We start from the raw sequence: 27,278 nt of genomic DNA on the forward strand, positions 1-27,278 counted from the left end.
CTACTAAAAATTCAAAGAAAATGTATCTTTTTTTTCTGGTTCTGGACATGCTACAGAGCTGAATCCGAACCGAACTTTCGGGAAGTTCGGGTGTTCTGGTCGAACCAAACTTTTCAAAAGTTCGATCATCCCTAGTTGTGAATTGGGGAGTAGAGAGATAGATTTGGGTGCCATCAGCGTAGAAATAGTATTGGAAGCCTTGGGAGTCTATCAGCTGACCCAGGGAGGAGGTGTAGATTGAGAATAGGAGAGGTCCAAGAACAGAACCCCGGGGGACCCCAACGGAGAAAGGATGAGGAGAAGAGGAAGTAGAATTATAATTGATGCTGAAGGTGCAGTGGGGTAGGTAGGATGAGAGCCAGCAAAGAGTACAGTCACAAAGACAAAAGTAGAGTTTTTTTTGGAGAGGGCTGGTCCACCATGTCAAAGGCAGCAGAGAGGTCCAGGAGTAGGAGTACAGAATAGTGTCCATTGGTTTTGGCCGTTAGTAGATTGTATGTGAGTTTTATTCACCCTCAGTCTCCAGAGGAAGCTACTTGTGAAATGTATTTAGAAAGAGGAAGACTGCTCTCCAGTCACCACAGAATATTCATGCTGATGGACTTTTTTGACTCAATGGATAGTCTAGGGGTTGTTTCGTTTATTTCTAAATAACTTGGATAGGCCACAGGGAACTTAGTAAGTCAGTAATAGAGTAGTGTGAGGACACCCTTTATACTGTAGCTACTTCTTAAAACAGTCCCTTATCAGTAGCTCTGAAAATGGACAGAACTGGGACACCATAAGCAATGTTCCAGACCAGACAAGCCTTAGTCTTTGTGCAACAGGGGTTTAACAACAGCAGAATTCACCCAGATCCTGCACTCAGGTCTATACTCACAAGTCCTTGGGTGTTTGGATGCCTCCCTCAGATTCAGACAGTCACTTAGTGGTCTCTCCAGATGGGATCCTAGGTGAAATCCTGATTTTTTTAGCTTGAAGTCTCTCTGGAAATAGGGCACCCAGCCTTAGCTTAGCTGGGGGCCTTGTTGAGCTCATGAGGTGCTGGGTTGCCTGAGAGGGCAGCAGCCCCCCCGGCTGGGTGCGGCTCCTACTGGACAAGAACACAGGCTGCTCCAGCCCCAGACTATTTATGTGATCTGCAACCATTTTCTGGGCTTGCCTCCCCAGGAATTGGCTGAGACTCCATAAATATTCAGGAATGCAGCCTGTGGGACCCTGATCAGGCCAAAGCAATTAGCAACTGCTCCACTGATTACAGGGGAGCTAAAAAAGAGCTACATTTACCTGACAGCCCAGCTCCTAATTAGGAGGGTGCTACAAAAGGCTGGTTTAAAGATTGTACCTTTCAGCGCCAATTATAATATTGGCCATTGGCACATGGAGCTTAGACTCAACCATCAGCCCAATTTATACCCTGCACTATATTCCTAAATCTAGTCTGCCCAATTTGTGGAGTTTGGTCCTATAATGCAGCGGTCCCCAACCTCTCCAGCACCAGAGACCGGCCACGTAGAACTGAAACCCTCCACGGACCAGGGGGGGCTTTGTGCTTGCTGCCTGTCACCGGGGGGACGGGAGTTTTGGGACTGAAGCTTTTCGATTGGGGGGGTGTTGGGTGTGCAGCCTGTTACCTCATTGCGGGAAGGGGGGGGAGTGCAGCCTTGGTCTCACCAGTGCTCCATGAGATTCTGTCCCCATCTTGGCTCCCCTACCTCCCCTTTTCCTTCTTCGTGAACACTTCGTGGTGCTAGGAGAAGGGGACCTGGTGGTCGGAGGGTGGCAGTTCTGGCCCAGCCCCGGTCTGCGGCCCAGGGGTTGGGGACCCCTACTATAATAGACTAAAACAAAAAATGCAGTCTACCAAACACATTATTGTCAACAGTCTGCAGGTATATGCTCACTATGGATACATTTACCTTATGATTTTTCAAAGAAAAGAGTCAGCAAGAGGGATTGAGAATTGATGTTGGATAAAACAATCAGTACATTCCTTTATAATAGCAAATGGAGACCTGTGGTGACTTTTCCCTTGACACCGCTGACAGTCTGCAGTTTCAGTGAACATTCCAGCAACCCAATACCTTCTTTGACACTTTTGTTTGTGATGTTTCCAGCGCTCGAAGAATGTTTTAGACAATTTATAGCTGACTTACTAAAAGGGTCGAATGTTCACTTAGCTTAAGATGTATCTAAACCTAAAAGCAAAAATTGAATATATTGCAGCCTACTTGATTTTCTGGGGAACATGCTTTTAAATGTAATCCCAGAACCACATGGTCCCAAGCTACTCCAAGTTAGGAGGGACTGAGCATCTTTAAACCCAAATCTTGTTGTCCTTCCTCCTCTATTTCCTCCATAACTGTCTTTTTTTTTTTATCAAGTATTTAATTTATTTCTTTGTTTAAGTCCACCCGGTAAGAGTCGGTTCACACTATGGCGACACGACTTTGGGGGCGACTAGTGAAGTCGCTGTGCACCGCGACTTCGGCGCGACTTGCACGGACTTCACATAATGGAAGTCAATGCAAGTCGCTCCGACTTTGGTCAAAAGTAGTGCAGGAATCTTTTTCTAAGTCGGCTTGAGTTACTCCAGCATATATAGCCACTTCTTAAAGCGGAGTTCCGGGCACAAAATCGACCTAATCGATTTTGTGCCCATCCGCTGGATCTTCTTCACCTGAAAAGGAATTGGATAGTTAGGTATATATATTTTTTTTTTACTCACCTTATAATTGTAGATAGAAAATACTCACCTATTCTCCACTTCCTCCCTCTGTGCCGCGGCTCCACCGTCACTTCCTGTCTTGCGATGATTCCTGGGAGCTGAACGTCATCGCTCCCAGGAATCAATGCGACGGCACCTGCCCCGCTCGTCACTTCCGGGGCGACGCTGCATTCCCTGCTAAACAGCTTCTGGGCATGCCCAGAAGCTGTGGAGGAATGCGGCGCCGCACCGGAAGTGACGAGAGGGGCCGGTGCAGGCGCATTCTGGGAGAAGAAGACACGGAAGAGGACGCAGAAGAGGATCGTGCCGGCTTCAGCTGCCCACAACAGAGATGGCAACGCTGGAGAAGAAATTTTGAAAAAAAAAAGTGAGTATTTCTTCTTGCAGGTAAGTGCGAACCGGGACAGATCAGAGGCTAGCCATTGTGGAATGTACTAGCCCTGACTGTCCCGGGGGTATGTTCATTGAAAAAACCTTTTCGTGCCCGGAACTCCGCTTTAAACCACTTAAGCCCCGGAAGATTTCACCCCCTTCCTGACCAGGGGGTATTTTGCGATTCGGCACTGCGTGACTTTAATGGACAATTGCACGGTCGTGCGACGCTGTATCTAAACGAATTTGGCGTCCTTTTTTTTTTTCCACAAACAGAGCTTTCTTTTGGTGGTATTTGATCACCTGTGCGATTTTTTGATCATGCGCTATAAACAAAAAAAGAGCGTAAATTTTGCAAAAATAACAATATTTTTCACATTTTTTTATATGAAATTCCCCCTCAAAAAAATGTAAAAATCTAAATTTTTTAACATTTTCGGCCAATTTGTTTTATGCTACATATGTTTGGTAAAAAAAAAATCGCAAAAAGCGTATTTTGATTGGTTTGCGCAAAAGTTATCGCGTTTGCTAACAAAGGGAAAGATTTTTGTCATTTTTGTTGTTTTTTTAACGCGTAATGGCGGCGATCTGCGATTTTTTTTGCGGTACTTCGACATTGCGGCGGACAGATCGGACCCTTGACTGACATTTTTGACACTTTTGGGGTTACCAGTGACATTTCTACAGTAATCAGTGCTATACATATGCACTGTTACTGTAAAAATACACTGGTAGTGAAGGGGTTAACTTTATTTGAGAGGGAGGGGCTGTGTGTATCCCCAGGGGCGTGATTCTAACTGTGATTGGCTGTGGCTTGAGCTGTAGGGACACTGATCAACGGTTCTACATTGTAGAACAGTGTGATCAGTGTTTTTACACCGAGGAGAATGACAGGTGGCTTGTTTACACTAGCCGCCTGACTTTCTCCCTCTCCCCCGACGATCGCCGAGTGACCGGCGGACATCGGGTCCGCCGGTCACACGCGCGGGGGGGGTCCGTGACCGTGCGGGAGCGGGAGCGCGCCTCCGCGGGCACGCGCTCGCTCCCCAGAGCCTCACAGGCTAGCGACGTAGACCTACGTCGCTCTGCCTGTGAGGGGCTGACCACCACAGTAAATATACTGTGAGCAGTCGGCAAGCGGTTAAGTGGTTAGGAATTACATGCAAAATAATGGTACCTCTTTCAGCACCTAAAATCGGAAACAATCATACTGCCAGGGAGGTTAAGGGGGCAAATCCTTCCAGTCAAGAAGTGGTTAATATTAAACTGCGTCCTTTCTTGTTGCAGAAAGTTGCTTTTTCTGCTTCTTGTATGACTGTGAAGTGTGAATGGCCTCTGACACTGATACAAGTCAGCTTTCTCTCTTTCATCCTCCACTCCCATTGTTTAGCCTCAGTTTAGAATTAATTCTTGTTTTTCTCAATGGTATATTATTAATTTTTTTTTTTTTTACCAGTAGCTGGAAACGCTTTACTGACTCAATACCTAATAATTTTTTTTTTTTTTACCTCCTTTTGGCTTTATTTTTTATTTCCCCGATTGATCACAATAAGATGGTAGTTTGAGCTGCTTGCAGTTAAGTTTTGAAGAGTTTTTTTTCCTTGTTCGCTTGTTGACAGCGCTGGGTGAAAAATGACTGCTTTTAATTTCAAATGTAGCGGTTCAATTAAACGCTTTCATAAAAGCAAATCGTGTTTATACAACGGGAAGATAATAAACTCCACTTCTCCTCGTCAGCCCCGCGGCTCTGTAAAGTGACAAAACGTTTGTTGAATTTATTTTCAGAAATTGCAGGCACGTGGGGAAGTATTTAAAATGACATGTCACTTTACTTGGAGTGATTTTTGTGGGTTTTTATTTTTATTATTATATGAAAAAACTGACCCATAATAACCATCCAGGAAATCATCCGTCATTGATTGGACTGAGCTCATCTGTTGAAAGGGGAAAAGGGGGGATTTGATTATCACGGATTGCTCCACATCATTGGACCTTACACCATCATAATAAAAAAAAATCCAAACATCTGCTGGGGTAGCTTATACCTAAAGACTAATTAGGGGATGTATAACGCTGCCAATGAAAAAAAAAAAATTAATTTGCACAGAAAAATATTAATGGCCACTTTCTCCCAACTGGAACCTTCCTGTGATTCTGTTACCCTAATATCCTATTAAACAATTTCTAAAATAAACTCCCCCCTCCATGAGGTTACAGGACAGGAAGTGAGGGGAAATCTACCTAATGAGACTCAGATGGCAAAAAAAAACAAAAGAAAAAAAAAACACTAGTTTTAACTATTCCCGTCCATCCAACAAGAAAAAAAAAAAAATGCCTTTAGGTATAGTTTGAAGTGGTTCTAAAGGCAGAAGGTTTATGCATGAAAGTGGTTCCAAAGGTTCAAGTTTTTTTTTTTATTTATTTATTTATTACCTTAATGCATTAAAGTGGTTTTAAAGGCTCAAGGTTTTTTTATTTTTTATTTTACCTTAATGCATTAAAGTGGTTCTAAAGTCTCAAGTTTTTTTTAGTTTACCTTAGTGCATTTATGCATTAAAGTAATTCTAAAGGCTCAAGGTTTTTTTTTTTTTTCTTACCCTAATGCATTTATGTATTAAAGCGGTTCTAAAGGCTCAAGTTTTTTTTTTTTTTTACCTTAATGCCTTTATGCATTAAAGTGCTTCTAAAGGTCCAGGGTTTTTCTCTTTCTTACCCTAATGCATTTATGCATTAAAGAGGTTCTAAAGGCTCAAGTTTTTTTTTTTTTTTTTCAGGAGATACAGTGCTGCAGTCATGGTACAGGAGATTCTCCTGTTCCATGCCCGCAGCACTGCATCTCCTGTACTATGTCCGCAGCCCTGCATCTCCTGTACCATCTCCTGTACCATCTCCTGTACCATCGGGGTGCCATCTCCTGTACCATGCCTGTAACATCTCCTATGGAGATGCAGGACTGCAGGGATGGTACAGGAGATTCTCCTGTTCCATGCCCGCAGCACTGCATCTCCTGTACTATGTCCGCAGCCCTGCATCTCCTGTACCATCTCCTGTACCATGCCTGTGCCATCTCCTGTACCATGCCTGTACCATCTCTTGTACCATGCCTGTACCATCTCCTGTACCATGCCTGTAACATTTCATATGGAGATGCAGGACTGCAGGGATGGTACAGGAGATTCTCCTGTTCCATGCCCGCAGCACTGCATCTCCTGTACCATGCCCACAGCCCTGCATCTCCTGTACCATGCCCACAGCCCTGCATCTCCTGTACCATGCCCACAGCCCTGCATCTCCTGTACCATGCCCCACAGCCCTGCATCTCCTGTACCATGTCCGCAGACCCTGCACCATGTCCGCAGCCCCTGTTTTTGGTCTCGTGGTGGTCCAGTTGGGTCCTGTAGCTGCTGCATTTCCCACCCTAGGCTTATACTCAAGTCAATAAGTTTTCCCTAGTTTTTTGTGGTAAAATTAGGTGCCTCGGCTTATATTCGCGTCGGCTTATACTCGAGTATATACGGTACTATTTGAGCACTGCGCTATTGTTTCATTACACAGTGGTAAATGACAGCCCACTCCTCCCTTCCTCCTCCATGCCCACTAACCAGCTAGACACAATGGGGGTGGGATATTACATGTAGATTGATGGAGGCTTCACCTCCCTCTGAATCTAAGACACAAGCTGGAGGGGCATGACACAGCCTGTGACTGGCAGAAATCTGCCCACACCATGTTATTGCCAAAAAATAATAAAGATTTGACTTCAAATATATATTTGTATATCTAGCCCCCACCAAGGCTATTCGTACACTCCTTACCCTTCTATTTTTTTAAGGAAACTCATAATATTATCCTGGAAGAAAACTGCCTTTCCAACAGTAGGAGCATGGAAAGCTTTAATTAATAAGTCCCTTCCCCTATATAAAACCACCTATGCTAACAGGGGGGTACATCATAAATTTGACAAAGTGTGGGGGGCATGGGTGGCTTCTCGGCTCACAGTGTTGGATTAAGCTGTGAGGGTTGATGCATCTATTGGTTATGCTGGATATTACCTTTCTGTTTCTCATAGGTGGGCTTTGCCACTTTCAAATTAGTTAATTCCATCCCTGACCATTCCTCTTGGTAAAAAAGGGACCAAAGTGTTTATTTTTTTCCCTTTTTTGCTGCCTTAACACTAATGCATTGCTGTGGGGAGGTCTTTTATCCTGATGTCATACTGCAGGACACTTGGTGTATTAGTTGCAGGCAATTTTCTTTTCTTTTTTCTTTTTCTCTTTCCTTTTTTACAATCACTTTAACGCGTCAGCATATCAAGACATTTTGAACAATTTCATGCTCCCAACTTTGTGGGAAGAGTTTGGGGATGGCCCCTTCCTGTTCCAACATGACTGCACACCACTGCACAAAGCAAGGTCCATAAAGACATGGATGAGCAAGTTTGGGGTGGAGGAGTCCTGACCTCAACCTGATAAAACACCTTTGGCATGTGGGCAATTGCCAACACTGACGCACGTACACCTACACAGGTTAAACTGGATGGACTATAGTCTTTATTCAACCTTACCTACTTTGTAACTATGTAATTAGAGCGGAGACCGAAGTTTGGGGTGGAAGAACTTGACTGGCCTGCACAGAGTCCTGACCTCAACCTGATAAAACATCTTTGGCATGTGGGCAATTGCCAACACTGACGCACGTACACCTACACAGGTTAAACTGGATGGACTATAGCCTTTATTCAACCTTACCTACTTTGTAACTATGTAATTAGAGCGGAGACCGAAGTTTGGGGTGGAAGAACTTGACTGGCCTGCACAGAGTCCTGACCTCAACCTGATAAAACATCTTTGGCATGTGGGCAATTGCCTACACTGACGCACGTACACCTACACAGGTTAAACTGGATGGACTATAGCCTTTATTCAACCTTACCTACTTTGTAACTATGTAATTAGAGCGGAGACCGAAGTTTGGGGTGGAAGAACTTGACTGGCCTGCACAGAGTCCTGGCCTCAACCCGATAGAACACCTTTGGGATGAATTTGATTGGAGACTGTGAACCAGGCCATCTCGTCTAACATCTGTGCCTGACCTCACGAATGCGCTTCTGGAAGAATGGTCAAACATTCCCATAGACACACTCCTAAATCTTGTGGACAGCCTTCCCGGAAGAGTTGAAGCTGTTATAGCTGCAAAGGGTGGAGCCAACTCAATATTGAACCCTACGGACTAAGACTGGGATGCCATTAAAGTTCATGTGTGTGTAAAGGCAGGTGTCCCAATACTTTTGGTAATATAGTGTATCTTAATGGCACCATTGGAAAATAAGACCGCTTGCTATAGGCAACAAGTAGTTCTACTCCGAGTGATATCATTAGTAATGGATGAAAGGAAAGGTTCAATAATAGTGCATCCTATTAGATGCCTACCTCATCTAAATGCAGGTGATAGGTCCACTTTAATTCAGGATGAATTACACTGCTCCGTTCGGTGCCAGAGAGATATCTTGCATAAATGGAGAAATGCAATTATGATCCCTCAAGTCCCAACAGTGATTTCTTCCCACAAATGGACACTGTCTGAGAGCTGTTAGAAGGGAACTAAGCCAGGCAAAAGGGTCAGCAATCTTTCTGGATATTACGAGTCCCCAGAGCTAACAGCTGTAGATTGTTTGTCTATAAGGTTCCCTTACTCTGCAAAATATGGGGCATTCATTTAAATTTACATTCACACATTTTTCTAGTCTACTATTACTGCAAAGACCAGAGGATTTTTTTTTTCTTTTATTATTTTTTTTGGGGTTTTTGGACGATGAAGTCAAGTCTCTCTGTGGGTAACACAGGAATGTAATGTCGGCGCTGGCGCAGGACACTACATATGGTTTTTGCAGAAACCAATTACTCCCCTGCAGAGCTGACACTCTAATTTTTGTTCCTAATGAAAAAAAAAAAAAAGGGAATAAAAGAAGTTGCCCAAGAGCAGGAGAGTGAGGCGCTGGGATCGGCGCTGGGCTTTGCAGTGACCTTGCTATTAAACTGCCCCCACTGTGCCGAAATTGACACAAGTTCAGGCTCCGTTTCCTGCCTCGGTCATTTACGCTCAGTGTGATCAGAGGAAGGCGCATTTTATTTTTGTGTTTTATGTAGACAGGGAAGGCTGTTTATACAAAATTAATTTGGAAAAACTATCCGCTAACTTGAAGCAATTACGTAAAAAAAAAAAAAAATGGACTTAGCTGAGTAGAACTTTTAAAAAAAAAAAGTTGCACAGAAAAAGAAAAAAATTAAGAGAAATAAGCACCAGCAGCTGTAGAAAATTAAACGGTCGGGGGGATTTAAGAGATAATTAACTTACAAATGTCATCCCATATCAGGCCCTGGGCGAGAGGAATATGCCGCACTTGGAGTAATTGATGTCATGTAGAAACAAGAGAGCTAGCCAGACATGCCCTCATACGTGTAATGGGATTTTACTAGCTTAGGGTAGCGGAGCCGATATTATAATCACTACGCACACTAACACGACCAATTGTTGCTTTTACTCCTCATACACATTCCAAATCAATGATTCTCGATGGCAGACTTCCTTGAGGCGCTTGGCTCGTATAACACGGCGCAGCGGATCTCGGATAACACGCCACTTTGTGGTCTGGGCATCATGGCACTGCTGGGGATTGTATACCAGGGCACTAAATCTGGAGGCCGTGGCATGACATTTATTGCAATGATGTGAACGCACTGAACTTCCAATTGCTAACCGGTTCCTAGGTTTTAAGCTTGACTACCTTTTGGCAAATTTTGTTTAGGCCTGCATGCCCGGCAAGCTGCCCCCATGTGATAAAAACTGGCTGGAAATTAATTTACCTGGCTGGCATAGTGATGGGAATCTGCACAACGTTTTAATGTCTTGTTAGGTCTTACATTAGCAACCCTTTCGTGACCAGAGATAACAGAAAGCTAGAAGCCCAAAACTTTGTGTTGGTTAAAGTGATACTAAACACATTTTTATTGTCCCTTCCAGGGCTTTTTTTCAGCGGGAACGCGGGGGAACGCAGTTCCGGCACCTCCAGAACTGAATGTATGTAATGGCAAGGGATGCTCAGGTGTGCTGGTGGGTCTGTTGATGCTGGCTAATAGGCAATCTATTGTTGCTGGAGGGGATCTATTTTTGCAGAGGATGGGGTTCTATAGTTGCTGGGGAGGTCTTCTGTTGCTCATGGGGGATGTATTGTTACTGGGGTGGGTCTTCTGTTGCTGGTGGGTCAGTTGTTGCTGGGAGGGATTTATTGTTTAGGGAGAGGTCTTTGCCGCTTAGTGCTGGAGGGTCTATTGATGCTGGCTGCTGGGTAATCTAGTATTGCTGGAGGGGATCTATTTGCGCAAAGGATCTATTGTTGCTGGGGAAGTCTGTTGTTGTTGGTGGGGTATCTATTGTTGCTGGGGTGGGTCTTATGTTACAGGGCATCAATCATTGCTGGGAGGGATCTACTGTTGAGGGAGGGGTCTAATGTTGCTGGCTGCTGGAGGGTCTATTGATGCTGGCCGTTGGAAGTCCATTGTTGCAGGGGTGGATCTATTGTCGCTGGGGTGTCCATTGTTTCTAGATCTATTATATTGCCTTTCTTGTAATTGTTAATTCTCTAAAAGGGGTGGTACTGGCAGGTGGGTAGGAGGTGAAACCAAGGAACGGTGTTCGGAGGTGGGTAGGGGACGGAGTCAAGGGGTGACTCAGAAGGGAGGAGTTCCTGCACCTATTATCTGAGAAAAAAAGCCCTGGTCCCTTCTATTTCTATATGTGGATGATGGCACTGTAATTATTTTAAGTAAAAAAAAAAAAAAAAATCTAAGAATTTTTTTCCAAATATCCAATACACATGACCCAGCTCTCTCCCAGCCTGTCTGCAGAGAAACATGGGTAGGAGGAGCTGCTGGTCACATGTTCAAAAAAAAAACAGCCTTTGGAATACGGAGTAAAAATAAAGAAATAATATCAATAAACTGTTTGATATTGTCATAAAAATATAAAGTATCTCACAAAAGTGAGTACACCCCTCACATTTTTGTAAACATTTTATTATATCCTTTCATGTGACAAGTCCTGTGCTAATTAATGGCAGGCGACCGACCGCGACTTGTCAGGCGACCAAGTCGCCTGACAAGTCACGCTAGTGTGAATGGGGTCTAACAGTGTAAATTTGCTGTCCCCTCAAAATAACTCAACGCACAACCATTCATTTCTAAACCTCTGGCAACAAAAGTGAGTACACCCCTAAGTGACAATGTCCAAATTGGGCCAGGTCGCCTCAAAGTAGTACAGGACCCTTTTTCTAAGTCGGAGCGACTTGTGTCGCTCCTATTAGAACGGGTCCTGTGCTAATCAATGGCAGGCGACCGACCGCGACTTGTCAGGCGACCAAGTCACCTGACAAGTCGCGCTAGTGTGAAAGGGGGTATAACAGTGTAAATTTGCTGTCCCCTCAAAATAACTCAACACACAGCCATTAATTTCTAAACCTCTGGCAACAAAAGTGAGTACACCCCTAAGTGACAATGTCCAAATTGGACCCAATTAGCCATTTTCCCTCCCCGGTGTCATGTGACTCGTTGGTGTTACAAGGTCTCAGGTGTGAATAAGGAGCAGGTGTGTTAAATTTGGTGTTATCGCTCTCACTCTCTCATACTGGTCACTGGAAGTTCAACATGGCACCTCATGGCAAAGAACTCTCTGAGGATCTAAAAAAAAAATGTTTTGCTCTACATAAAGGTGGCCTAGGCTATTAGAAGATTGCCAAAGCCCTGAAGCTGAGCTGCAGCACAGTGGCCAAGACCCAACAGCGGTTTAACAGGACAGGTTCCACTCAGAGCAGGCCTCACTATGGTCAACCAAGGAGGTTGAGTGCACGTGCTCAGCATCATATCCAGAGGTTGTCTGTGGGAAATAGACGTATGAGTGCTGCCAGCATTGCTGAGAGGTTGAAGGGGGGGGGGGTCAGTCTGTCAGTGCTCAGACCATACACTGCACACTGCATCAGATTGGTCTGCATGGCTGTTGTCCCAGAAGGAAGCCTCTTCTAAAGATGATGCACAAGAAAGCCCACAAACAGTTTGCTGAAGACAAGCAGACTAAGGACATGGATTACTGGAACCATGTCCTGTGGTCTGATGAGACCAAGATAAACTTATTTGGTTCAGATGGTGTCAAGCGTGTGTGGCGGCAACCAGGTGAGGAGTACAAAGACAAGTGTGTCTTACCTACAGTCAGGCATGGTGGTGGGAGTGTCATGGTCTGGGGCTGCATGAGTGCTGCCAGCACTGGGGAGCTACAGATCAATGAATGCCAACATGTACTGTGACATACTGAAGCAGAATATGATCCCCTCCCTTCAGAGACTGGGCCGCAGGGCAGTATTCCAAAATAACGACCCCAAATACACCTCCAAGATGACCACTGCCTTGCTAAAGAAGCTGAGGGTAAAGGTGATGGACTGGCCAAGCATGTCTCCAGACCTAAACCCTATTAAGCATCTGTGGGGCATCCTCAAACAGAAGGTGGAGGAGCGCAAGGTCTCTAACATCCACCAGCTCCGTGATGTCGTCATGGAGGAGTGGAAGAGGAATCCAGTGGCAACCTGTGAAGCTCTGGTTAACTTCATGTCCAAGAGGGTTCAGGCAGTGCTGGAAAATAATGGTGGCCAGACAAAATATTGACACTTTGGGCCCAATTTGGACATTTTCACTTTCGAGGTGTACTTACTTTTGTTGCCAGTGGTTTAGACATTAATGGCTGTGTGTTGAGTTATTTTGAGGGGACAGCAAATTTACACTGTTATACAAGCTGTACACTCACTACTTTACATTGTAGCAAAGTGTCATTTCTTCAGTGTTGTCACATGAAAAGATAGAATAAAATATTTACAAAAATGTGAGGGGTGTACTCACTTTTGTGAGATACTGTAAGTGCCCCCATAGCAACCATGATGTCTTCCCCCAAAAACGACCATCTGCCTATTGCTTTTCACAAAGGATCCTTGAGATCAAGCCATTTGTGGTGAAACACATGAGATACTGTGTGTATATATATATATATATATATATATATATATATATATACATATATATATATATATATATATATATATATATATATATATTTTTTTTTTTTTTTTTTTCTTTTTATTGAACAATTTTAATAAAACACATAAAAGGTTACATAGATACATTACAGACTTACAAAACTGCAGGTGCAGACTCAATCAAACTTATGCCTCCTACACACGCAACGATTGTTGGCCGAACGATCGGCCGTCTTTTGTCCAGTGTTGTTGTGTTGGTTGAAATGTGCTCTAGAATGCACACAAATTTCTCTGTCGCTCATTGACAGACGCAGTCCTCTTTGATTAATATCAGTAGGGTTATACTGCCCCCTACAGGAGTAGGACAGGAAAAACGTTCTGGCCACACCCTAGGGGCAGTCCCAGGGGGTATATCCTCTCACTTCCTGCTACAGGATGTCAGTTTTTTTTCTGCCTAGTCAGGAGTAAGGACCTAAGTTCCTTGCTGGGATCTCTGGCCCTGGCAAGCTTTTTTAGATACATTGCGTGGTGTGAATCCCTTGGGTTTCCTCCACGTTCTTACTCGGTGGCCCGGATATTGGCTTTTCTGCAACAGGGGGTTGAGCAGAAACTGGCCTTGAGCACTATCAAAGGTCAGGTTTCAGCGTTAGAAATCTTCTTTCAGAAGCCTCTGGCTACTCAGTCCTTGGTGCGGAATTTCATCCAGGGGGTGCGGCCCCTGGCTCCGCCGGTGGGCGCGCCCTTGCCGCCCTGGGATCTTAAATTGGTGTTGTCGGTTCTTCAGAAACCTCCCTTTGAAAATATTAGGGAGATTCCCTTGCTTACCTTATCCCAGAAGGTGGCCTTTTTGGTGGCTATCACTTCTGCACGCAGGGTGTCAGAACTGGCCGCATTGTCCTGTCGTTCCCCATATCTGGTGGTTCATAGGGATAAGGTGGTTCTTCGTCCGAATCCATCCTTCCTTCCTAAGGGGGTTTCAGAGTTTCATTTGAATGAAGATATTGTATTGCCTTCCCTGTGTCCTAAGCCCAGTCATCCTCAGGAGTTTTACACTCCTTGGATGTGGTTCGGGCGATCAGGGTGTATTTGGCTACTACTGACCCTTTTCGTAAGGCCGATTCACTTTTTGTGATCACGGATGGCCCTAGAAAGGGGTTGCCTGCGTCTGCCGTGACTATCTCCAGATGGATCAGACAGACGGTGGTACAGGCTTATTCTATTAAGGGTCGGGTTCCTCCGTTCCCTGTTAAGGCGCACTCCACTCGGGCGCTTAGGGCTTCCTGGGCCTTCCGCCATCAGGCGTCGGTGCTTCAGGTTTGCAAGGCGGCTACCTGGTCGTCGGTTCATACCTTTACAAAATTTTATAAGGTTGATGTGCTGGCATCAGCGGATGCCTCTTTTGGCCGCAAGGTTCTGCAGGCCGCTGTTTGAGGAGACCGTTGGTCTACCTCGAGGGTTTGTTGGGTTCTTCACTTGGGTCTCCTCTTTTTGCTCGATGAGTCCTTGATGCTTCTGGTTGGCTCCGGTTGGGCCTTCTGGATTGGATTTTTATTTCTGTTATCCCACCCCCTCATTTGTGGCACTGCTTTGGGACGTCCCTACTGATATTAATCAAAGAGGACTGCGTCTGTCAATGAGCGACAGAGAAAATTGGATTTTTGACTTACCGTAAAATCCTTTTCTCTTAAGCTCATTGACAGACGCAGTACCCGCCCCTCTATTTTTGAGTTGGGTTGGGTTGAATTCTCTGACACTGCTTTGTTACATAACTGACATCCTGTAGCAGGAAGTGAGAGGATATACCCTCTGGGACTGCCCCTAGGGTGTGGCCAGAACGTTTTTCCTGCCTAGTGTCCTACTCCTGTAGGGGGCAGTATAACCCTACTGATATTAATCAAAGAGGACTGCGTCTGTCAATGAGCTTAAGAGAAAAGGATTTTACGGTAAGTCAAAAATCCAATTTTTCTCGGCCAACAAAAACCAACTTCAGAAGTGATGTCATGTGCTGGTTTACTTTTCGTGTGTTTTTTCTTCTCTGAGCATGCCCAGTCTTGCTCACCTGATTTTTGTCTGCCGAAATCTGTACTGACTGACGGAAAATCGGCCGTTCTGTTGACGGCCAACAAAAATTTTATAGCATGCACACCAGATTTTGTTCGGCCGAAAAGTCGCAGTCGGTTGTCGGAAGCATCATACTAACAAGCCGACAATCGGCTGATCGGATGTTGGCCGAAAATTCATGGCCAACAATCGTTGCGTGTGTACGAGGCATAAAAACAAACCCCTTCTGGAAGAATGGTCCAACATTCCCATAGACACACTCCTAAACCTTGTGGACAGCCTTCCCAGAAAAGTTGAAGCTGTTATAGCTGCAAAGGGTGGGCCAACTCAATATTGAACCCTACGGACTAAGACTGGGATACCATTAAAGTTCATGTGCGTGTATAGGCAGGTGTCCCAATACTTCTGGTAATATAGTGTATATTCACCTAGAAAAATGATGACTTGTTCAATACTTATTTTACCTGCTGTATGCGTTACGCTGGCGTCAACGGGTTAAACCGCTATCCTTCAATGTCAATGTTGGGATCAGTGTTGAATAGATCACCCAGACGTTGCACAAAAGCTGAATCATCCATGTTTACATCGATTTCATTAACACATGTCATGGGTAATGGATGTATCGCTCATGTCACGGCGTATTTTTCTTGTCAGGCCCAGAAAGTGCCATCAAATTGCCATATTTCTATTATTCAGGACCACTGACAGCTGTGTAATGGGAGCGCACATGGTTTGCCTATCAGTGTGAAGTGGTGATGCCATCAGCTATAAAGTGTAATATTAGAAGCTCATGTCTTTCTTATTGTTAATGTCAAGTGGTAATATGATCACCTCAGTGCTATGAATAATGACCGTTTTTATGCTCTGTGCTATTCATTAATGTCATTGCCGGCATATCGAGATAAGCAAATGTTCCCTACGCCAAAGCTTTGCTGCTCATGATGTTACCGCAAGCCTGGACTTCTAGAATCCGATGACAAGGAAGATCTCCAACAGGTCTTAGAGAAAGTCAGTGAGGTTCCTCCCTAAATGTGCCACATCCCTAATAGATAAACCATGAACAAAATTCCCCTTGGGGTGGGACTTTGAAGGCACTAAGTACTAAATAATATGAATAAAAATCAGTTTTATTTAACCACTTGTCGACCGCCGCACGACTATTACTGCGGCAGTCAGCCCGTACTTTACTGCGGCAGTCAGCCCCTGCTGGGCAAAGCGCCGTAGTACTATGTCGCTCGCCCACAAGCCTCTAGGGGATGAGCGCGCGCCGCCGGAGGCGCGCTCCCACCCCCGCACGTTCAGTTGAATCCCCGCGCGAGTGACGGGCGGCTCCGATGTCCGCTGGTCACTCGCGATCTCCCGCTGGAGAGGGAGAAAGGCAGGCGGCTGATGTAAACACAGCCGCCTGTCATTCTCCCTGGTGTAACTGCAGAGATCATACGATCCTGCTATGTAGGATGGTATGTCTCTGTGGTTACATCACAAGCCACGCCCCCCCCCCACAGTTAGAATCACGCCCCTAGGGATACATTTAACCCCTTGATCACCAATAAAGTTAACCCCTTCCCTGCCAGTGTCATTTTTACAGTGACAGTGCATATTTATAGCACTGATTACTGTAGTAATGTCACTGGTACCCCCTAAAGTGTCAAAAATGTCAGTCAGGGCTCCGATCTGTCCGCCGCAATGTCGCAGTCCCGTAAAAAAAAATCGCAGATCGCCGCCATTACTCGTTAAAAAAAAAAAAACAATAAAAATGACATAAATCTTTCCCGTAGTTAGTAAACGCAATAACTTTTGCGCAAACCAATCAAAATACGCTTATTGCGATTTTTTTTTTCACCAAAAATATGTAGCAGAAAACAAATTGGCCTAAAATGTTAAAAAATGTTGATTTTTAAAATTTTTGGGGGGAATTTCATATAAAAAAATTGGGAAAATACTGTTATTTTTTCAAAATTGTTGCCCTTTTTTTGTTTATAGCGGAAAAAGTAAAAATCACACAAGTGATCAAATACCACCAAAAGAAAGCTCTGTTTGTGGGAAAAAAAGGACATCAATTTCATTTTGGTACAGCGTCGCACGACCACGCAATTGTCCGTTAAATTCGCGCAGTGCCGAATCTCAAAATAGGCCCTGGTCTTTGAGCAGCCAAATCCTCCGGGGCTTAAGTGGTTAAATTGACCTAAAAACACCAATGCTATATGGACATGGTGGAACATGGAATACATATACATATTACACCAATATTAAAATTGGAAAGATAGAATATAGTCCCGGTGCTTAAAATCCAAATGGAAACCCTTGGGCAAAATAATCCCTTAATTTGTGGTCAGTATTGTAGGTCCACCACTATCAATGCCGCCAAACCCTGGCATGGGATGTACGTATATGCAAAACATATTGGATAGAAGACGGGTGGCGCACAGATGTGGTATAAATGTAAAAACTTCCCAAAAATCCATGCACAATCAGCAGGGGGTGATTGGAAATTAATTTATTCACAATAAAAGATACAGTATTAGTGAAATAAAAATGATTGGTAACCACCTGGTTCTGCCATCCTCGCCGGCATTTAGAACCAATCATTTTTGCTTCACTAATATTTTATCTGTTATTGTTAATAAATTCCTTTCCAATCACCCCCTGCTGATCGTGCATGGATTTTTGGGATGTTTTTACATTTATACCACATATGTGTGCCACCCGTCTTCTAATCATCAATATTAATAGGCAAAAAAGAATTGACGCCCCCCACCCGACACGTTTCGGGGCTTTAACAGCTCCTTCTTCAGGGTGTGGTTGGCATCAACCTTATAGATTATATTGGTGTATACAGTATTGCAATGTCAGCATTTAAAAACAAGATCTCAGGAGAGCTGGCACTTCGCCTAAGGATATGATTAGTACCCAATGTATATACAAGGCTGTGAGGTAGGTATGGATAGAAAGCAATACTTAGCCTGACCAGTTTGATTCTTGGCTACTGAGGCCTGACAGACAGGTTCTAGTATCAGTGAACATATAATGTGACCTGTTTGTCCTGAGCTCCTGCTGAGTGCCCCCATAGCAAGCGGTTTGCTATGGGGGCACTTGTGTGGGCTTGTTCCTGAGCCGGGTCTTTGTGTCCATAAAATATACAGAGTGTGGCTCAGCCCTGATCCCTACTCACTGGCTGTGATTGACAGCAGCTGTCTCTAAGCCACTGAGGAGTGAGAGAGCCGAGAAAACCTCTGCTCTCGTGCACATCACTGGATGAAGATCAGGCTCAGGTAAGTTTAAAGGGGGCGGCTGGGGGGGAGGGGGAGCTGCACTCAGGTTTTGTACCTTCATGCATTAAATAAAGGGGAAAAAAAAACTACTGCCTTTATAGTCACTTTAATTTTCGAACAACTCATCCTATTACCTTTTGTATCCCTTGCCAGGGGTGTAGATAATGGGGGGGGGGGGGGGTAGGGGGGTCAAACTCCTTCCAAGGTGTGCAGACTTCAAAAGATAACACTGAAAGTCACTGCGCACCAGATCATTACAGCCGCCCCCTACCATCTGTTATACCTGAGAGACAGGCAGTGGCAGTTTACAGCGAAGGAGACTCTTTGTCATTGACTCTGATCACATGATACAGTCGGGGAAGGACTGGGGAAGAGGGGGGGTGTACTGGTGGGGGCGATCTGTACTGGTGGGGAGGTCTGCAATAGGGTAAATCTGTATTAGGGGAGGGAAATTTGTACTGGGGGGGGACTGCACTGGTTGGGGGGATCTGAATTGGGGGGAATTCTGTAATGGGAAAAATCTGTACTGGAGGACAGGAGATCTGTACTGGTGGGAGCTGTATTGGAGGATCTGCACTAGGAGGGTTGAAATTTGTAGTGCTGGGTGGGTATCTGTACTTGGGGAGGAAGACCTGCATTGGGGAACTCTACTGGTGTTTCTGGGGGTATAGGTCTTTGGTGGGCTGTACTGGGGGGGAGGACTGTACTGGGGGAGTGGAGATTTGTACTGGACAGTGCTGGGTGGGGAAGAATCTGTACTGGGGATGGAGACCTGTACTTTGGGTAGAAGATACTGTATGTACTGGGGTAAAGAACTGCACGGGGGACCTGTACTGGGAGGGAGATCTTTGCTGGGGAGAGCTGTACTGGTTGGGAGAGATTAGTATTGGGGTAAATCTGTAATGGGAAAAATCTGAACTAGAGGACAAGAGATCTGTACTGATGGGAACTATACTGGGAGGATCTGTACTGGATGGGTGGAAATCTGTACTGGGGAACGCTACTGGTGTGAGGGGTAGATCTGTGTTGGGCTTGAGATATTTGTATTGGAGGGATCTGTTCTCGGGTAGAGGAGATCTGTACTGGTGGGATTTGTACTGGGGAGGAAACCTGTACTTTGGAGGAAGATCTATACTGGGATGAAGTACTGTACTGGTGGGGACCTGTACTGGGGGAAGATCTGTACTGGGGGTGAAGAGCTGTACTAGGAGCATATCTGTACTGGGGGGGAGGAGACATTTTCTAGTTGAGGGGTGACATCTGTACTGGGAAGGGATTTTTGCTTGTGGAGGGAGGTAATCTTTTGTTGGACTGATTACTGGCCTCTCCGTTACGCACTCTTGGCCCTGTAGTTCATGCGTTACAGACCTCAGACCCCTGTTAGACTCTTATTTGCCATGTAGTAATTAAAGTGAGACTTTACCCAACAAAAAATCTCGTGCTGGCACGTGCTGGCATTTTCTTTCTTGGAGAGGGGGAACGAGGGACTCTTCTTGGATGTGGGATTTGCCATTGGGATATGGATGCTTCATTGTGCTATATCTGCCCCTGACTGGGTTTATTTGGGGTTTATTATCTGATGTTCTCTTTCTGCTGGGGAGATTGGATTGTTTTGTGATTCCTACTTTAGTGTCGATATTTCCCTTTACTCTCTCAATGTCCAGTCTCAACATCACATTTAAATTGAGACCTGTTGTCCCTCTACCCTTTCTAGAATTATAATAATAATAGGATGTTCTTTGCATTCATGGTTTTGTATGGCTTGTGGAGGTTTACATGAAATAGAAATCGGATCCTGAAGAAGCCTGAACTGTCGACGAAACACGTAGATTCATACCTCTTTCGGGGTTCATCCAATATCTTTACATGTGTATTGTATTCATACATGCATATGTGTAGGAATTTTAATGTATCATATTTTTGTGTGATATATGTATTTTTTTGTATTACCATTTACAAATATATTGCTTTTAGCTATTGTAAGATTTTTTTTGTTTTTGGGCACACTCAAATCCCCCATTTCCAGTGTCTCTTCCTTCTTTTGAGACCTGGAACATACCTTGTACTTTCTATTTTTTGGGGACAGTGCTAGTATTTTTATACAGGTAATCTCCCTCCAGCCAACACTTCACAATAATAGATTTTAGGCCCCTCCCAGTGTTAGCACCTCCTCCTAGCTGCATTGCCGGAGGGCCTTGCTGGGTGACCTCTCCAACCATGTGACCAGGGGCTGACTGGCAACTTTTGGCCAACGGGACAAGTACAAAGCAGAGGCCTATGGTGCAGTTACTCAGCCCCTCCCACTCTCCCTCTTCCCGGCCTCATCCTGACCCCATTACATGCTAAAGCTCCGCTCCAGGTACTCTCTACTTACCAGCCAAATCTGGGTTCCCGACCTGGCCAGCGGAGGCTGGTTGGGGGGAGCTGGGAAAAGCTCGGTCAGGGCGGAGAGTCTTCAGTGGGGCATGGAACCGTCCTCTGCTCAGACACAGTTTACACCATCCAAGCTGGTGGGGGGGGGGGGGGGGGCTGAACTCTGTCCTTGTCTTCATCCCAACACTCAGTAGGTCAGCGGTGGGGACTTTTTCACTTCTCTTCACCAGGAATCCTTTAGGTATGTCTGTGGCAGGAGCAGTGCAGCTTTTGTATGGGGGGCATCAGAGCAGCCCGGGGGGCAATTGCCCCCCTGGCCCAGTCCTCCCCTGCATGTGGCTAGCCTTCCACAGCATATAGGAAAATGGGGCAAAGTATTATGGGAGACAGAACACTGCATAAAGAAAGAATTGATACTTTAGTGCACACTGGTAATAATTATCTTTGGCTTGTGTTTTATGCTTAATCTGATTTTCTTACAGTTTCATGTTCTGCCTGTATATGATAGCACAATCCATTTTTAATATAAATTATTTTGTTCTTTAGATTTGAAGATAATGTTTTGATGCTCTGAATAGCCTAAGAACACACATAAAGCTCCACGTAAAGGTAAGACTTTATTATGTTTAATTAAGAACGCTTTTTGTGAAGGGGGGGTACTTCGTCATGAATCTTGGTGAGCTTTGACCATTTCTTCCAGATCTGTACAGTAATCCAGTGTGAGACGTGGAGCTATCTGTATAAAAGAACGCTCACTGCTGCTCTGTCTCCTTGTGCAGGCTGACCGGTCTTGTCTCCGCCCCCTCTTGTAGTTTTCTGCCGGCAGCCAGAAGTGGGTGGTGCCTGCTAAGCCCCTATTACACCTCTGCTCTCTGCATAGGCTAGGTGCAGCACAGTGATGAGGTCATGGTTACTTTTACAAGGGGACTTCTTAATAGCCACAAAACATCCTCTGTGGCTATTAAGAAATCTATTTCAATGAACGTTTTGTGCAGGGAGTTCATCTTCAAATACATTTTGTGGGAAAGTTTCCTTACCATTTAATTTAAATTGAAGTAACTTTCTGGTTATAGCAATCCTTAATGTTTTTGTTGTGCATACAGTGCAGGGCGAATATGTCAAATTGTGCCCACCCCAAGATGTATGTGCATTATGTGTTCGAAAAAATCCCCCCCCCAAAAAAAAAACTGGGCACTAATCTGCATGATTACCCCCTAATCATAAATTCCCCCCTCCTCCCAGTACAAATCCACCCCCTGTTGAAATCTTTGCCCCCCCCCCATGCCCCAAATCCCCACAGCACAAATGACCACCCCCCCCCCCAAAAAAAATAAATCACCCCCTTAGCACAAATCCTCCACCCCTTAAATTTTCCCTCCAAGCACACATTCTCTCCCCCCCTACTCCAAATCCCCCTGCTAGCACAAATATCCCCCCATCCCACCTACTAGCACAGATACCCCCCCACATCCCTGCTAGCACAAATCCCCCTGAATCTACACTCCTAGCACACACACCCAAATTTCCCCTCCTAGAACAATTCTTACCCCCCAAATTCCTCCTCCCAAGCCACGTCACTTTCGAGCCACGTCACGCTTTATGAATGGTCCCGAGGTCTTCAGGGAGCTGTGACATGTCCCAGAAGACTGCAGGGAGGAAGGGGGGTACCTGCCAAACCTAGGTACTTACTCCCCCTCCAAAAAATAGCATGCCAAATTTGGAGGAGGACTTCAAGTGGAACTTCCACTTTTTGGTGGCGTTTCACTTTTAGGAATAGAATGTCTGCAGGTGGCTTCTCCTGCATACAGGTCCACTCTACCCAGCCTCCTGGCTCCTGCCTTGCCAGGGCTCACATAGATAGTTTACATTCTCACAGATGTAGGTTTGTATGGCTCCCATGCCCCAAGAGAGAGTATGCTACCTGCCTCATATATGGGGGCTGACTCACTCCTAACATCACCTGTGGGAGGGCTCTACCTAAAAGAGGCCTAACACCTATTGTCACTACCTGCTGTACCAGGCATTATTCTGGTACAGGGCCACCTATTGGCAAAGTGGTTAACTGCACCTGCCTACAGGCACAGACATCTTCCAGAGTCTTGTGGAAAACTTTCCCAGAAGAGTGGAGGCAAATATAGTGGCAAAGGGGGTGGTGGTAGCCGGTGGCAGGCAATGACCATAGTTTTGGAATGGAATTTCCAGGAAGCTCAAATAGGTGTAATAGTCAGGTATTCATGAACTTTCAGCCATATAATATACACTATATTACCACAAAATATTGGGATGCCTGCCTTTACACACACATGAACTTTAATGGCATCCCAGTCCGTAGGGTTCAATATTGAGTTGGCCCAACCTTTGCAGCTATAACAGCTTCAACTCTTCTGGGAAGGCTGTCCACAAGGTTTAGGAGTGTGTCTATGGGAATGTTTGACCATTCTTCCAGAAACGCATTTGAGGTCAGGCACTGATGTTAGATGAGAAGGCCTGGCTCGCAGTCTGTGCTTTAATTAATCCCAAAGGTGTTCAGGTCAGGACTGTGTGCAGGCCAGTCAATTTTCTCCACTCCAAACTCGCTCATCCATGTCTTTATTGACCATGCTTTGTGCACTGGTCCAAATCATTTGGTGGAGGGGGGATTATGGTGTGGGGTTGTTTTTCAGCGGTTGGGCTTGGCCCCTTAGTTCCAGTGAAGGGAACTCCTAGAGTGTCCGCATACCAAGACATTTTGGACAATTTCATGCTCCCAACTTTGTGGGAACAGTTTGTGGATGGCCCCTTCCTGTTCCAACATGACTGCGCACCAGTGCACAAAACAAGGTCCATAAAGACATGGATGAGCGAGTTTGGGGTGGAGGAACTTGTCTTTTTTCAACCTTACCTACTTTGTAACTATGTAATTAGAGCGGAGACAAAAGTTTGGGGTGGAAGAACTTGACTGGCCTGCAGAGTCCTGACCTCAACCCCATAGAACACCTTTGGGATGAATTCAATTGGAGACTGCGAGCCAAGCCTTCCCCTCCAACATCAGTGCCTGACCTCACAAATGCGCTTCTGGAAGAATGGTCAAACATTCCCATAGACACACTCCTAAACCTTGTGGACAGCCTTCCCAGAAGAGTTGAAGCTGTTATAGCTGCAAAGGGTGGGCCAACTCAATATTGAACCCTACGGACTAAGACTGGGATGCCATTAAAGTTCATGTGCGTGTAAAGGCAGGCGTCCCAATACTTTTGGTCATAGCGTATCTTCTCACCACCATATAAACCTGCATAACATGAATACATGTGAATGCATCAAATTGTATTAAACAAAAAAAAAAGCAACCAGCATGGGTGATACCGTGCTGGAAAATCAGTTGCAGAATCAAACTTTGAATGTTATTGGTTGCTGCGAGGCAGCACAGACGTTGCAGAATGTGCCTAGTTGTCAAGTTTTAAGAGCAAGTTTGCTGAACGTTCCTGGCAGTACTGGTGCCGTTCTCTTGATTGGGAGGCTTGCCAGGCCATTTCTATGCAAGAAGCAGCATTAATATTGATGTGCTGTCAGCTAATTTCCGCCAGTGGCAGCAGCATACAAATACCATTACAGCGTAATTAGTCAGCATCAAGCTGAGCTCTGATTGAAGGAAAACTCTGTCAAATTTCACCTACCTGCTCTGTTCTTATTCTGTCAGTCAATCCATGAAATCAGGAGGAGAGCATCCTTCTTCTGGAAGACTCCTATTCCGGGACTGCATTCCTCCAACACAATCTCTGGTGTCAGTCCCGAAGATTTATGACTTAGTGTTCATTGGTAATTCATCACAAAGAGTTGTTACCCATTGCAACCAGCCAGAGGATCCTATACTAAAAAGAAAAATAACACTAACTTTTTTAGACACTGAGATAAAAAGGGCCTTATATACACTGTATTGTCAAAAGTATTGGGACGCCTGACTTTAGACGCACATGAACTTTAATGGCCATCCCAGTCTTAGTCCGTAGGGTTCAATATTGAGTTGGCCCACCCTTTGCAGCTATAACAGCTTCAACTCTTCTGGGAAGGCTGTCCACAAGGTTTAGGAGTGTGTCTACGGGAATGTTTGACCATTCTTCCAGACGTACATTCAATGGCATCCCAGTCTTAGTCCGTAGGGTTCAACAATGACTTGACCCACCCTTTGCAGCTATAACAGCTTCAACTCTTCTGGGAAGACTGTCCACAAGGTTTAGGAGTGTGTCTATGGGAAAGTTGGACCATTCTTCCAGAAGTGCGTTTAATGGCATCCCAGTCTTAGTCCATAGGGTTCAATATTGAGTTGGCCCACCCTTTGCAGCTATAACAGCTTCAACTCTTCTGGGAAGGCCGTCCACAAGGTTTAGGAGTGTGTCTACGGGAATGTTTGACCATTCTTCCAGACGTACATTCAATGGCATCCCAGTCTTAGTCCGTAGGGTTCAACAATGACTTGACCCACCATTTGCAGCTATAACAGCTTCAACCCTTCTGGGAAGGCTGTCCACAAGGTTTAGGAGTGTGTCTATGGGAAAGTTGGACCATTCTTCCAGAAGTGCGTTTAATGGCATCCCAGTCTTAGTCCATAGGGTTCAATATTGAGTTGGCCCACCCTTTGCAGCTATAACAGCTTCAACTCTTCTGGGAAGGCTGTCCACAAGGTTTAGGAGTGTATCTATGGGTATGTTTGACCATTCTTCCAGACGTACATTCAATGGCATCCCAGTCTTAGTCCGTAGGGTTCAACAATGACTTGACCCACCCTTTGCAGCTATAACAGCTTCAACTCTTCTGGGAAGACTGTCCACAAGGTTTAGGAGTGTGTCTATGGGAAAGTTGGACCATTCTTCCAGAAGTGCGTTTAATGGCATCCCAGTCTTAGTCCATAGGGTTCAATATTGAGTTGGCCCACCCTTTGCAGCTATAACAGCTTCAACTCTTCTGGGAAGGCCGTCCACAAGGTTTAGGAGTGTGTCTACGGGAATGTTTGACCATTCTTCCAGACGTACATTCAATGGCATCCCAGTCTTAGTCCGTAGGGTTCAACAATGACTTGACCCACCATTTGCAGCTATAACAGCTTCAACCCTTCTGGGAAGGCTGTCCACAAGGTTTAGGAGTGTGTCTATGGGAAAGTTGGACCATTCTTCCAGAAGTGCGTTTAATGGCATCCCAGTCTTAGTCCATAGGGTTCAATATTGAGTTGGCCCACCCTTTGCAGCTATAACAGCTTCAACTCTTCTGGGAAGGCTGTCCACAAGGTTTAGGAGTGTATCTATGGGTATGTTTGACCATTCTTCCAGAGGTGCATTTAATGGCATCCCAGTCTTAGTTCGTAGGGTTCAACAATGACTTGACCCACCATTTGCAGCTATAACAGCTTCAACTCTTCTGGGAAGGCTGTCCACAAGGTTTAGGAGTGTGTCTATGGGAAAGTTGGACCATTCTTCCAGAAGTGCGTTTAATGGCATCCCAGTCTTAGTCCGTAGGGTTCAATATTGAGTTGGCCCACCCTTTGCAGCTATAACAGCTTCAACTCTTCTGGGAAGGCTGTCCACAAGGTTTAGGAGTGTGTATAAAGGGAAGGTTTGACCATTCTTCCTCAAACGCATTTGTGAGGTCAGGCACTGATGTTGGACAAGAAGGCCTGGCTTGAAGTCTCTGCTCTAATTTGACCCAAAGGTGTTCTATCGGGTTGAGGTCAGGACTCTGTGCAGGCCAGTCAAGTTCTTCCACCCCAAACTCGCTCATCCATGTTTTTATGGACCTTGCTTTGTTCACTGGTGCACAGTCATTTGGTGGAGGGGGGGGGGGGGGTCATGGTGTGAGGTTGTTATTCAGGGATTGGGCTTGGCCCCTTAGTTCCAGTGAAGGGAACTCTTAAGGTGTCAGCATACCAAGACATTTTGGACAATTTCATGCTTCCACAACTTTGTGGGAACAGTTTGGGGATGGCCTCTTCCTGTTCCAACATGGCTGTGCACCAGTGCACAAAGCAAGGTCCGTAAAGACCTGGATGAGCAAGTTTGGGGTGGAGGAACTTGACTGGCCTGCACAGAGTCCTGACCTCAACCTAATAGAACACCTTTGGGATGAATTAGAGCAGAGACTGCGAGCCAGACCTTCTCTTCCACATCACTGCGTGACTTCACAAATGCGCTTCTGGAAAAATAGTCAAACATTCCCATAGACACACTCCTAAACCTTGTGGACCGCCTTCCCAGAAGAGTTGAAGCTGTTATAGCTGCAAAGGGTGGGCAAACTCAATATTGAACCCTACGGACTAAGACTGGGATGCCATTAAAGTTCATGTGCGTGTAAAGGCAGGTGTCCCAATACATTTGGTAATATAGTGTACAATCAAAACATTGTGGGCATTAAAGTATCATCTAATCTATTACTA

General features: G+C 45.2%; 1 protein-coding gene across 5 annotated transcripts in view; it reads left to right on the forward strand.

Annotated features, from left to right (window-relative positions):
* PKNOX2 (PBX/knotted 1 homeobox 2) overlaps window positions 1–27,278 on the forward strand; it is a 785,503-nt gene that overhangs the window by 339,691 nt on the left and 418,534 nt on the right. For all 5 annotated transcript variants that reach the window (XM_082273326.1, XM_082273320.1, XM_082273323.1 and 2 more), the window contains exon 3: window positions 21,425–21,487. The gene's annotated coding sequence lies outside the window, so the exon portion shown is untranslated. The remainder of the gene's footprint in view (window positions 1–21,424; window positions 21,488–27,278) is intronic.

The sequence above is a fragment of the Pelophylax lessonae genome, assembly GCF_965119305.1.
Source record: "Pelophylax lessonae genome assembly, chromosome: 12".
NCBI lineage: Eukaryota > Metazoa > Chordata > Amphibia > Anura > Ranidae > Pelophylax > Pelophylax lessonae.